This window comes from Rhinopithecus roxellana, chromosome 18 (assembly GCF_007565055.1).
Source record: "Rhinopithecus roxellana isolate Shanxi Qingling chromosome 18, ASM756505v1, whole genome shotgun sequence".
NCBI lineage: Eukaryota > Metazoa > Chordata > Mammalia > Primates > Cercopithecidae > Rhinopithecus > Rhinopithecus roxellana.
Genome location: NC_044566.1, coordinates 50,397,938 through 50,410,238, shown reverse-complemented (window position 1 = coordinate 50,410,238; position 12,301 = coordinate 50,397,938). Strand labels below are relative to the sequence as shown.

The 12,301-nt window shown below is 41.2% G+C and overlaps 1 protein-coding gene across 4 annotated transcripts in view; it reads left to right on the top strand.

Annotated features, from left to right (window-relative positions):
• Positions 1 to 935: 935 nt before the first annotated feature.
• AKAP11 (A-kinase anchoring protein 11) overlaps positions 936 to 12,301 on the top strand; it is a 52,163-nt gene continuing 40,797 nt past the window's right edge. For 2 of the 4 annotated variants that reach the window (XM_030922139.1, XM_030922137.1), the window contains exon 1: positions 973 to 1,065. The gene's annotated coding sequence lies outside the window, so the exon portion shown is untranslated. Of the gene's footprint in view, positions 1,066 to 12,301 lie in introns of all 4 variants that reach the window. The other 2 variants (XM_010374493.2, XM_030922138.1) reach the window with 2 other exon arrangements.

Below are 12,301 nucleotides of genomic sequence, written 5' to 3'. Positions count from 1 at the left end.
AAAACTTAACTCATAATGAGCATACACTCAAAAATGTCTTTCTTATTGCCAGGTGTTTCCACTCTTGAGGAACCGATGCCCTTAAGGAGACAGGGCAATTTGACTGGCCTGGCCCTTCTGATTTTAGGTGAAAATAATCAGCACAACAGCTTTTCATCTCTGGTTAGGATTCCCAGTGACGAAAGCTTTAGTTTCCGATTTCCATACCATGTAAAGACATCAGGGTGAGCACTAGGGCCCTGAGAACCCTGGGTGCCACTTCTTGGCTGGGATAGGGCCGGTTGCCCCGTGCGCCGTGAGTGGTCCTCCCTGGAGATGCTGGGAAAAGGGGTGGAGTCATCAGAAAGGATGAGCCTTCCTTGGGCCTGCAGATCTGGTGGGGCTGCCACTTTGGGAAGGGCCCGGGGCTTCGGAAGAAAGCAAAACTAGCCTTGTGGCGAAGAAGGAGCCCAGCTGGCCCCAGGCTGTAAGACTAAGGAGTCGACGGAAAAGAGGCAGAGCCTGAAATCAAATCTGCGGAGCAAGCCAAGGCCTGGGGACTTGCCAGAGGAAAGGGTTAAGCCGTTTCCAAGGCAACGGACCAGGAAGCACGCAAGACGTCCGCCGCAGGTTCGTAGGTCGCCCTCGAATTTAAAGCTCCCAAGGCTGAGCGGGTCCCAGCCAATGGAGAGGCCCCCTTTAAATCATGTGATCAGCGGGGCTGCTCCGCTAGCTGCTGCGGAGCACGTGGGAAGGCTTTTTTTCCTGTTCCTTCTTTCCCTTTTTAAACGCCCACTCACTTTTGCGCGGGCTTGGCCGCGGAGTTCTCGCGAGAGGCGCGCTGTCCTCTCGCGAGAGTGAGTGGGAGGCGTGGAGAGTAGGCGGTGTTGCGGGCCGGAGCTGCGGCGGCGGCGGCGGCGGCGGCGGCGGAAGCCGAGGGGTGGGCAGGGCGGGGGCGGGCCGCGGGGCTGGGAGGGGGGAGGGCTGGGGGCCGACGCGGGAGGGGGCCAGCCTGCTCGCCCGGCTCGCTCACGGGTCGTTGCGGCCGGTGACATGTCCGTGAGCTGCGGAGGCTGCGGCCCCCAGGTGAGCCGGGCGCCGACGCGTTCGCCGCGGAGGCTGCGGTTAGATGGGGTGGCGGCGGGTATGCGGCCGGCATGGATGGAGCGGCCCGGCTCCGGCGCCCCAGCCCCTCCGCCTGCCGGTGGTCCCTCTACTCACTTCGGGGCCGCCCGAGAGCTGCGCCTTCGCATGGCGAAGGGAGGAGGGCGGGAGGAGCGCGGCCGAGGGAGGAAACCCAAGGCACCGGGCCCAGAGTAGAGGGAGGTGCTCGGTTTCGAGACGGGTCTTCCTGGGGTCCCGAGTGTGGCGGTGGAGCTGCCGCCCCTTTTAATGACAGGCTGTTTAAATCCACGGGGTGGTCTTTAGAGATGGTCCCCCGGGTCCGTGGTGTGCGCACAGGAACATTTGCAGCAGAAGGAGGACGTTGCACTTTGTCCGCGAACAGCATCCTTCACTGTCAGAACCCTGGAGCCCTGGAAGCAGGCGCTGCTCAGATCTTATGACAGAAACGGAAGGCGTCAGGCGGCTCTTCGTAGTATTAATATTTGGATTTGCTGTCAAATACCCTCCTAGGCTGTTAATGGCTTAAGGCTGGCCATAAAGTACTCCGAATGGATTGAGTATACTGCTATTAATCCAGGCATCTAAGCTGCTTTATAAAAAATATGTAGATGTAACCGAAGTATTAAAAAAAAAAGTAAATGACAATGACAGTAAAAGCTAACATTTTTTTCTCTTCCCCATATTACCAGCTTTCATTTTTTTCTCTGCTTTCGCTGTCTTCTAAAACCATATAAAGTTGGTTGTGATTTAGCTTTAGATGTTAAGGAGTTTCATGGTGAGAAAGACTGCTGAGACACATATCTAATAGCTTTAGTACAAACTGGAGTTAATTCCTGTTCTCTTTTCAGCTTTTCAATCGCTTGCAAAATGCTCGTTTTGCTTAGCTGCTTCCCACTGTTTTAGAAATGTCATGTTGATTGTGATTTCGTTATGTCTGAAAATACTCAAAATGTGGAGTACTAAGAAAAAATGGGGTATCAGTAATGCAAAGATAACTTTTTTTAACGTCATGATATTAGGATGGCAGCCCAGTGCCTGACATGATTGGTGTCAGTTAAAATAGTGCAACTGAATGATTTTTTTTAAACGTTTACTTTTTCAAATGGTACCCTGATTATTCATTTTGCTGCTGCTGTTGTTCCTCCTGACAAAACCGACCCGGGGTGAACAGTGAATGTCACTATTAGTTGTAGCTGTAACAGTAATTTATGAAAGGTCAAAGAATGTAAGGGAATCAGGTAAGAAGTGGGTTCCCAAGCTAGTTCCCTGAGCTAGTGACTAGTGTATGTACCCACATAACTGCACTATCGACGAGATTGATATGGGTCTAGCAGTGGACTCCTAGGCCAGTGATATTTTGCAGTTGTTGAGGATATGGGAAGTTGCCTAAGACATGGAACCATAGTGAGAAAGTCTCTAGCCTTCTCTAGCCCCCTGAACTCCAAGGATAAGTCTAGAAGCTGAGGAAGTCCTCTTTTGCCTTTAGAGGCTGGAAAAAATATGGTACTTTTAATTTTTTTTATTTTTTAATTTTAGGAACTTTCTGGAAAAGGAACTCAAACCAATTTGGACAATATATTAAAGGCCATTTTAAGAGAAATTGTCAGTTATAAATAGGTAGAGGAATTCTCTCTATACTTGACAAAAATGTAACTTAGAAAATATCTCTTTGTGAATGGGCATAGGAGACCAGTGTTGATTAGAAAAAATTCCTTCTTACTCCATCTTAGCAAACTAATTTTCAGAAATAGAAAAATAAATTTTTTGGCTGGTCTTCATAACCTTTTGGCAAGGGTTTCAAACTTGTAGGGTGTGTGGTGTTTGGTTTTTCAAAAGTAATTGAAGTAACTTTGGATAGGGTAACTGATTTTTTTTTTTCTATCTTGTCTGCATTTTATTAATCAACTACCTGGAAGGACTGAAGGGTGAGAACTGGTCAAGAGAAGATCTAAGTTAAGCCTGGGTGTGAGTTACGGGTCAATAAGCTGGTAATATGGGTAAGAGAGAGAAAAATGCTTCATCAGTTTAAAACAGACTGGAAAGATTCAAATGTCTTGATTCTCCCAGTCATCCTTACATATAAAAGTTGACTTAAAAAATACTTCTGGGCCAGGCCTGGTGCCTTACGCTTGTAATCTCAGGACTTTATTTAGGAGGCTGAGGCGGGTGGATCACTTGAGACCAGGAGTTCAAGACCAGCCTGGCCAACATAGAGAAACCCTGTCTTTGCTAAAAAATACAAAAATTAGTCACGTGTGATGGCACACGCCTGTAATCCCAGCTACTCAAGAGGATGAGGCACAAGAATCGCTTGAGCCTGGGAGATGGAGATTGCAGTGAGCCAAGATCTTGCCACTGCACTCCACCCTGGGCAACTGAGCAAGACTCTGCCTCAAAAAACAAACAACAAAAAACTGCTGGAGTAAAGGCATTTGAAATTTGTAGATTAGAGACTGGACATGGTAAGAGGAGAAAAGTTATCATTTTTAGAATAGTCTAAGAATGTTTTTTGGGAAAGAAAATAAATGGGGTAGAGGCCTGGAACAGAGAGGATGTTACTTGAGTGAAAATGAGGTGTATTGTAAAGAGTTTGGGTTTGGGAGTCATGTCTGTTAATTAAATGAGCCTCATTTTCTTCATACCCACCTAAAAAGTTAGAGCGAAGCACATAGTAGTTGCTTACTCAGTGTTTTTTTTTTTTTTTTTAACCTCCTATAATGGTTTGAGGATTCTTTGATTGCAAGGAACAAAAAGCCAATTTAATTAGCCTACTTTAAAAAAAGCATTTGTTATACAGTGCTGCTGAAGTCCATTGCATGGTTCCAATCCAGCGTTCTGGGAATCAGGAAGTCTTCAGGCAGTCATTCCTCCAGTTTTTCTCTGGAAGCACATGGTGTTATGTCTCTGCTACACACCGCAGATCTGTTCCAGTTTCTTTCAGATTGGCCTTCTCTTTAAAGCTCTTGGTTTCCACTTCCCCAAAACTTTGGTTTGCATGAGACTTTGGTTTGCCATGATGCCAACACCAGACTCACTCACTGTGCAACGTGGTTCTCAACAAACATCTCCAAGTCTCAGGTCTGTTTCTAGAGAGAGAATCCAATTGGTCAGGTTTCTGCTTCTAGTGCAGTTGGCTGGGGAGTGGGGAAAGATGAGAATGGGAAAAAATGGATGAGGAAGAGACTTAGGTTTGTCTCACAGTTCGTAGGGCTGCACGTTTGAAACTGGCCATGCCAGCATCTTTAACAAAAGGAGAGTGGACAGAGAGGAAGTGATGGATACCTCAGGTGTGCTTTAACATCCTGCAATTTGAGTTCTTCCTCTAGCACTGCATTGAACTTGCTCTCAGCTTGGTAATGTTCTAACCAGATCTAATGAGTAGTCTCTTTACAGGACAGATTCTCCTAGGTGTGGGAGTTCAGGCAAATTACTTAAATGCTTGATGACTCAGTTTCTTTATGTGTAGAATGGGCATGATAGCACCTTCTGTGGTGAGAATTATGAATTCATGTATGTAAAGCAATTAAACAGTGTCTGGCATATGGCAGGCACAGTGCAAAGGTACAGTATTAGTATTGGGCGAGAGCATACCGTGTGGCAGGTACTGTGATAGGGGCTTCTGGTCATGTTCAGAGAGGCAAGAATTTCTGCCCTCAAGAGGTTTGAAAGTCTCATGCTGACCACTCATGCTTAAAACCATTTCTTGACTTCAGTGACACTAAATTCTTCTAAATGTCTATCTTACCTACCTTTCTGACTGCCATTTATTTGTGGTTCATTTTATCACTCTCTGGAACCCTTTATCATGGTTGTCTCCATAGATGCTCTCTTGAATTTCTGTTCTTTCCCAGTCTCTGAGATCACCTTTCAAGCTCTCTACATGTGGATTATTCTTAGAGTAACATCTCCAGCTATGACTCCAAGTAAATCTCTTAATTTTTGGTTGTTTTTTGGGTAGTATTATTTATATAATTTATATGTTTTGAGACATGGTCTTGCTCTGTCACTTACATAATTTATATATTTTGAGACATGGTCTTGCTCTGTCACCCAGGCTAGAGTGCAGTGGCACAGTCTTGACTCAGTGCACCTGCCCCTCCCAGGGCTCAAGCGATTCTCCCATCTTAGCTGCCTGAGTAGCTGGAACCACAGGTGTGTGCCACCACACCTGGCTAATTTTTATATCTTTTGTAGAGGGAGTTTCACCATGTTGGCCAGACTAGTCTCAAACTCCTGGGCTCAAGCCGTCCACCCCCCTTGGCCTCCCAGTGTGCTAGGATTACAGGTGTGAGCCCACTGTACCCAGCCTCTTGGTTATTATTATGTTGATACAAAATACTGTCTTCCAGTTACCTTCTAATTTGCAAAGAAAAAAATTTTCTTTCAGTTCTCCAGGCTTGAAACCTTAAAGTTGTTTTTCTCATTCTTTTTTTATGCTGTAATACACGCTGTTAATAGGTTCTGTGTAGGCCTTTGGGTGCTTCCTATGACTGGCCCATCTGCAAAGTAGAACTGTTCACTTATTTCAGCTACTGGCAGCTTAGGATAGATCCTTATATTTGTAAGAGCTACTTAAATGCCTTTTCAGCAATACACTCTTTTTTTTTTTTTTTTTGAGACCGAGTCTCGCTCTGTAGCCCGGGCTGTGAGTGCAGTGGCCGGATCTCAGCTCACTGCAAGCTCCGCCTCCCGGGTTTAGGCCATTCTCCTGCCTCAGCCTCCGGAGTAGCTGGGACTACAGGCGCCCGCCACCTCGCCCGGCTAGATTTTTGTATTTTTTAGTAGAGACGGGGTTTCACTGTGTTAACCAGGATGGTCTCGATCTCCTGACCTCGTGATCCGCCCGTCTCGGCCTCCCAAAGTGCTGGGATTACAGGCTTGAGCCACCGCGCCCGGCTTTCAGCAATATACTCTTATAGTCATGGTGTCATAGATGTCACTGATAAAAAAGAAATGTGTCCCTGGGTTAAAATTCTGAACATATTTTCTGTTAGAAATAATCTTGTGGATAGGGCTACATACAAGATTAAGAACGTTACTTCATTTTCTAGGGAGCATATTCATGTTGAAAGCACAATGTCAATATTTTAGTTTTTTGTCGTTGCATTTTTTTTTGTAGGTATTCAGTTGCATAGCATTTTAATTATAGCATATCATCCTTATAATATTGTTTTATTATACATACAAAGTTTTATTATAAATCAGTTGTTGAAAATATTTTTGAAAGTCAAATATATTACAACTGCACCCTCAATAGTGAAACTAAGATAATCAATTGAAGGCATATATCCTCTACAGTGATTTCTTAGAACTATTCAAGTCTAGGTCTAATGAGTTTTTTGTTATGAAAATGTTAACTGTTTTATCCTCCTGCATTCATCTGATTATTCTAATTCTAACAATGGACCATTGCATGTTGTTTTTAAAAGTCGTGTTTATTGTTGCTGAATAGGTAGTTTTGAAGTCAATAGCCATTCACACCTAGTACTTTGTCAGCTAGACCCGTGTTATTCCTTTCAATACCAATGGCTAGTTGGGCTCAAACATACCTTAGAAGTAGATCTCAATCTGGAATGCAGTTGAAAAATCCGTAATTTTTTTCTATGACTGTTTGAGAAAACAAAAGTGACAGAACAAATATCCTTGGATTAATTTTGCAAAAAGTCGTTAAGTGGCCCTAACTATTTTCTATTTGGTGATGTTGCTTTTGCCACCAAATGCCTGTCTGCTTCACGTCATTGATGAAATTTCTCTTCACCTTACTTCACTTCAGTAAATGTATGGTTGCTTATTATGAGTAAGGCCTTTGGGGAATGCAGAGATGAGTAAGGCATGGCGATGGAATGAAATTCACTGTCGTATCCCGATCAGTGTTACTTAGACGCTACATGTTGTTAGTACTTATAGTCCAATGCAGGGCATAGACATGTAGACATTTAACTGTTACATAAAGCACTGTAGTCTAAAGTCCTAAAATAGAGCAAGTGGTGATTTTGCCCCCCAAGGAAATGCTTGGTAATATTTGGAGCCAGTTTTGTTACTGCAAGTGAGTGAGTGCTACTGGTATCTAGTGGGTAGAGGCCAGCGAAGCTGCTACCTACCACGCATACACAGCCTCCTACAACAAAGACTTATCTGACCCAAAATGCTGATGATGCTGAGGTTGAGAAACCCTGTAGCAGTAAGAACAACATGTATATTGTGAATGCAGGAATGAAGTTGATTGAGGATTAAAAAGGAAAAAGGCAGAAACTATAAAGAAGCAAATATCTTAATAGATATTAAGACATACTAAAATCACTTTATACAATTGACTGTTGTTTTGAAAAACAAAATAGTATCTGATAGCTGTAGTATTTTTAGATTTTGTAAGTCTAATAACAGGTCTGTGCCCAAGAAAGGAACTTAGCTTCCTTATTTGCAAAGAGGGGGATAACATCCCTTTTATTCTGCTGTTCACCTGTTAGGTATTATTCTGTTTTGGTTTTCTAGTGTATGCGTTAGGGTTTACAAGATAACTTATTACAGTTTTTCTTCAAATAATATCACTTCATGTTTAATGTTAGAAATCTGACAGTGTTTTTTCATCTCCATCTCCCCCGCCACATTTTTTATCCTATTTTGTCATACATTTTATCAATATGTCTGTTTTAAACCCTCTAATTCATTGTTACTATTTTTAGTTTAAGCAGTTATATTTTAACTGTTCAAAAGGGATTGAAAAATGAAGAATGACTTATATTAACCTTATATTTACCATTTCAGATGTTCTTTATTGCTTTGTGTAAGATTCAGATTTCCATCTGGTATTATTTTTCTTTGCCTGAAAAATTTCTTTCCACAGTTACTCTAGTGGTGGTCAACTGGTGGTGAATTTTCACGGCCCTTATTCATCTGAATAAATTTATTTTGCCTTAATTTTTGAAATATATTTTCATTGAGTATATCTGGGTTGATGCTTTTTTTTTTTTTCCTTCTTAGTACTTTGAAGATAGTGCTCCATTGTCTTGTTTTCTGGTTCATATAAATGTGAAGTCTATTGTCCTTGGTTCCTCTGTATATAATGTACACATATATATATGTGTACTTTTTCTCTGGTCAATTAATATTTTTTCTTTATCACTGGTTTTCAGCCATTTGGTTATGATTTGCCTTGGCTTTCTTTATGTTTATTCTTAGGGTTTGTTGAACTTCCTTGGTACTGTCAGTTTATGGTTTTCATCAAATTTGGGAACTTCTCTGCTATTTTGCCTTCAAATTTTTTTTTCTGCATCTGCGTCCCCAACTCGCGCTCTCGCTCCCTCTGTCTCTGTCTTCGTGGAACTCCAGTTGTTCACCTTTTATGGTGCTTAAAAAGTCACACTCTAGGTTTGTTTTTAAGTTTCCTCTCTCCATGTTTCATTTTGGATAGTTTCTATTACATTGTCTACAAGTTCACTGAGCTTTTCTTCTTTAATCTGTTAATTGTATCCAGTATGGTTTTCCTTTCAGTATGGTATATTTAATTTTCATCTCTAAAAGTTCAATTTTGGTGTCTTTTGTATCTTCTCCTTCTCTCCTTATCATGATGATGTTTTCCTCTCACTTCTTGAGTATATGGAACGTCTTTGTACTATAGTTTTACAATCCTTCTCTGTTCCTGCCATCATCGCTGTCGTTTCTAGGTCTTCATTTATTGACTTTTTTTCTCCTGGTTATGGTTCATATTTTTCTCTTCCTTTGCATGCTTGGTAATTTTTATGTATACCAGCCATTGAGTTTATACTGTTGCTTGCTTGATTTATTATATTACTTAAGTGTGTTGGATTTAGTTGGGGTGCACAGTTATTTGGAATCTGTTGGATTGTTTCAAGGCTTGCTTTTAGAATTTATTAGTGTGGGTCCAGAATAGTTTTTAATGTAGTGCTGAATTATTGCCTCTACTAAGGCTACCTCTGCTAAGGCTACTACTTCTTCTGAGGAGTCTATCATTGCCTGATATATTACAAGGTTTTTCTATTCTGGTGGAATACATTATGGTTTCTCTCTAGGGCTCTCACTTACTTTCAGCTCTCCCTCCAGCATAACACCCTGTAAATTCTAGCCATCTTGGTCTCCCCAAACTGATCTCTGTTTAAAACTCAGCAAAACCACCGAACTGCTTGGCTTTCCTGTCCCTGTATTGTGACCGGGAAGCCACCTCCCAGTGTTTCCCTTCTCTCAGGGATCACAGTCCTGTGTTGCCTGTTGTCTGATGTTTAAAACCAATATTTCATATATATTTTATCCTGTTTTCTTGTAGCTATATTCAACAGAATGTTAATTTTTAACACCTGGCCTTTGGTCAAAATGTGTATTTGGAGCACTTACTCAAAATATGATCTCAGATACTATAAAGTAGGAATTATTGGAAACACAAATGTGTTTTCACAAACTCATTAAATGTAGACATATTCATTTAAATATTTAAAGGCATACTTTACTCTTTATTCTGTTTTATGTTTTTCGGCCTACGTCATGCTTTGAACTTTGTTCTTTAAATATGTTAGTTTTTATTTATTAGTTCAGCAGATGTTTGAATGCCTACTATGTAAAAATACAAATACATAAAACACTTTTGTCCTCAGGGAACTTGCAACAGGAGGGAAGTATGCAATCAGAGGCACCAGAGGATTAAACTGTAAACCACTTAGGCAGCACTAAGGAGATGGCTACTATTTGGGCAAGGAGGGATAAAGGAGAGATATGAGCCAAGCCTATTTTAGGGAGGGAAGTTCCTGAACTGATGCGTGAGTAGTAAGTAGTAGTTCAGCTGATGGAAGAGAGAGGCTAGGTTTGAGAGAAGTTTAGGAGAATGACAGGTCAGGATTTGGCAATTTACTAGATGCGGTAGTCTGTAGGAATAGAGGGGAAGACCAGTTTCCAGCTTGGCCTACTGGTTGGGTTTGGTTTAATGACTCTTACTGACATAGAGAATACAGGAGGAGATTGTTTAGAGAGAAAGTGTTATTTACCTTTTGAACATACAAATTTTGGAGTAACTGGGATATTTAGTTGGAAGTATCTAATAGGAAATTAGACATACAGAACTGAAGAATAAATTAGGGGGTTATTTGCATAGTTAAAACCAGAGGTGAGGATAGACTGTCCTTGAAAAACTAAATAAAATAAGACAAGAGGATACGGATGAAGACTAGGAAATACTAGTATTTGAGTAACAAGTTATAAAATAATTTAGGAAAGGAAATTTATGTAGAAAGAGACAAGTTTTCCTCAACCAGAAATTACATGTGGCACTTGTTAAAATTACAGATTCCTGTGTTGCATGTAGACCTATTGAATTTGGATCTTCCGGTGGGGGAGTTGTGTGTGTTAGAAATAAGCTGATGTGTATATGTACTGAGGTTTGAGAACTAGTGCAGTAGGAGGAGAGTCAAGATATGGCAATATTGTTGATAGGTGTTTCACAGACTCTGGCATGGTTAACTCTCCTTATACAAAAAAGGTCAAGTAATAGGTGATGTCAACTTGAACATTTCTTGGGTCAGAGGAGATAAGGAAAGACTTGGAGAATATATATTTTTTAATTATAAAAGAATTTATGTTCATTCAGAGACGTATAAAACTCAATATACATAGACACAAAATGAAATACCCACGATTGTATCTACCCAGATAAAACCAATGTCTGTACCCGTCTGGTGTATGTCTTCTTTTATGTTACACATATAGATACACACATGTAGTTACGCAGATTTTTCACAAAATGGGATAATGCTAATATGATGGAACCTGTCTTGTTTTACTTAATGATCTACTGTCTTCTCATACTGTAGATAGATGACATTTTATAAAATTTAAGTCCCACTTGTCATGGGTGACCACTGGCATCCGTTTAGTGTACCTCCTTCAAGTCATTTCCTATGGATGCACAAATACATATGTGTGTCAGAGTTGTGTCTGTATATAATTTTTTCTTTCCTTTTTCTTTCTTTTTTTTTTTTTGAGACAGAGTCTTGCTCTGTGGCCCAGGCTGGAGTGCAGTGGCACAATCTTGGCTCACTGCAACCTTCGCCTCCTGGGTTCAAGCAATTCTTGTGCCTCAGCCTCCCAAGTGGCGGGGATTATAGACATATACCACCACACCCAACTAATTTTTGTATTTTTAGTAGAGTTGGGGTTTTGCCATGTTGCCCAGGCTGGTCTTGAACTCCCGGCCTCAAGTGATCTTCCTGCCTTGGCCTCCCAAAGTGCTGTTAGCCACTGTGCTAGGCCAGCTTTTTTTTTTTTTTTTTTTTTTTAATTACAAGTGAGAGCATACTATTTACACCATTCTGCAACTCGCTCTTTCACACCAGTATGGTTCACTCTAACTCATTATTTCCAATAGCTGAGTAATAGTCATGTGAATTTATTTGAGTTGATGAACTTCTAGGTTATTTTCAGTTTTTTCATTTTATTTCAGTGAGTAGACTTTCACATATCTTAGTGAATTTCGTGCAAGTATATGTGTAGGATAAATTTTAAGAAGTGAAATAGTAGGACCAAAGGATAGGTGTATTTATTTAAAGTGCCCTATATCTGTGTTCTCTGTACTCTTTATAATTGTTTCTCTAATTGCTTTCATTTGTTTACTTTTGCTTTCTGTGATTTTTCTTAAAATCTTCTTGGTTTTCCATTGTTTTTAGCAATGTCTGTTCTGCTTTTTTGTTATTTCTTTTTTTTTTTTTTTTTTTTTTTTTGAGACGGAGTCTTGCTCTGTTGCCCAGGCTGGAGTGCAGTGGCCGATCTCAGCTCACTGCAGACTCCGCCTCCCGGGTTCACGCCATTCTCCTGCCTCAGCCTCCCAAGTAGCTGGGACTACAGGCGCCCGCCACCTCGCCCGGCTAGTTTTTTGTATTTTTTAGTAGAGACGGGGTTTCACCGTATTAGCCGATCTCCTGACCTCGTGATCTGCCCGTCTCGGCCTCCCAAAGTGCTGGGATTACAGGCTTGAGCCACCGCGCCCGGCCCTTTTTTGTTATTTCTAAGGGAATTTCATTTGCTTAGTGGTAGTTTTCTGTGTGTTTCCTGAGCTGTAGTGTCTCCCTTTGTAGTTGTTTGCCTTGTCTGCCTGTTTCTTGTCTCTCATCTTCTTTTTTCCAAGCCATGTAGGTTCAGTTTAATTTCTTTGACTATAAATAACACATTTAGTTATTCTTTGCTTAGGACTCTTGTT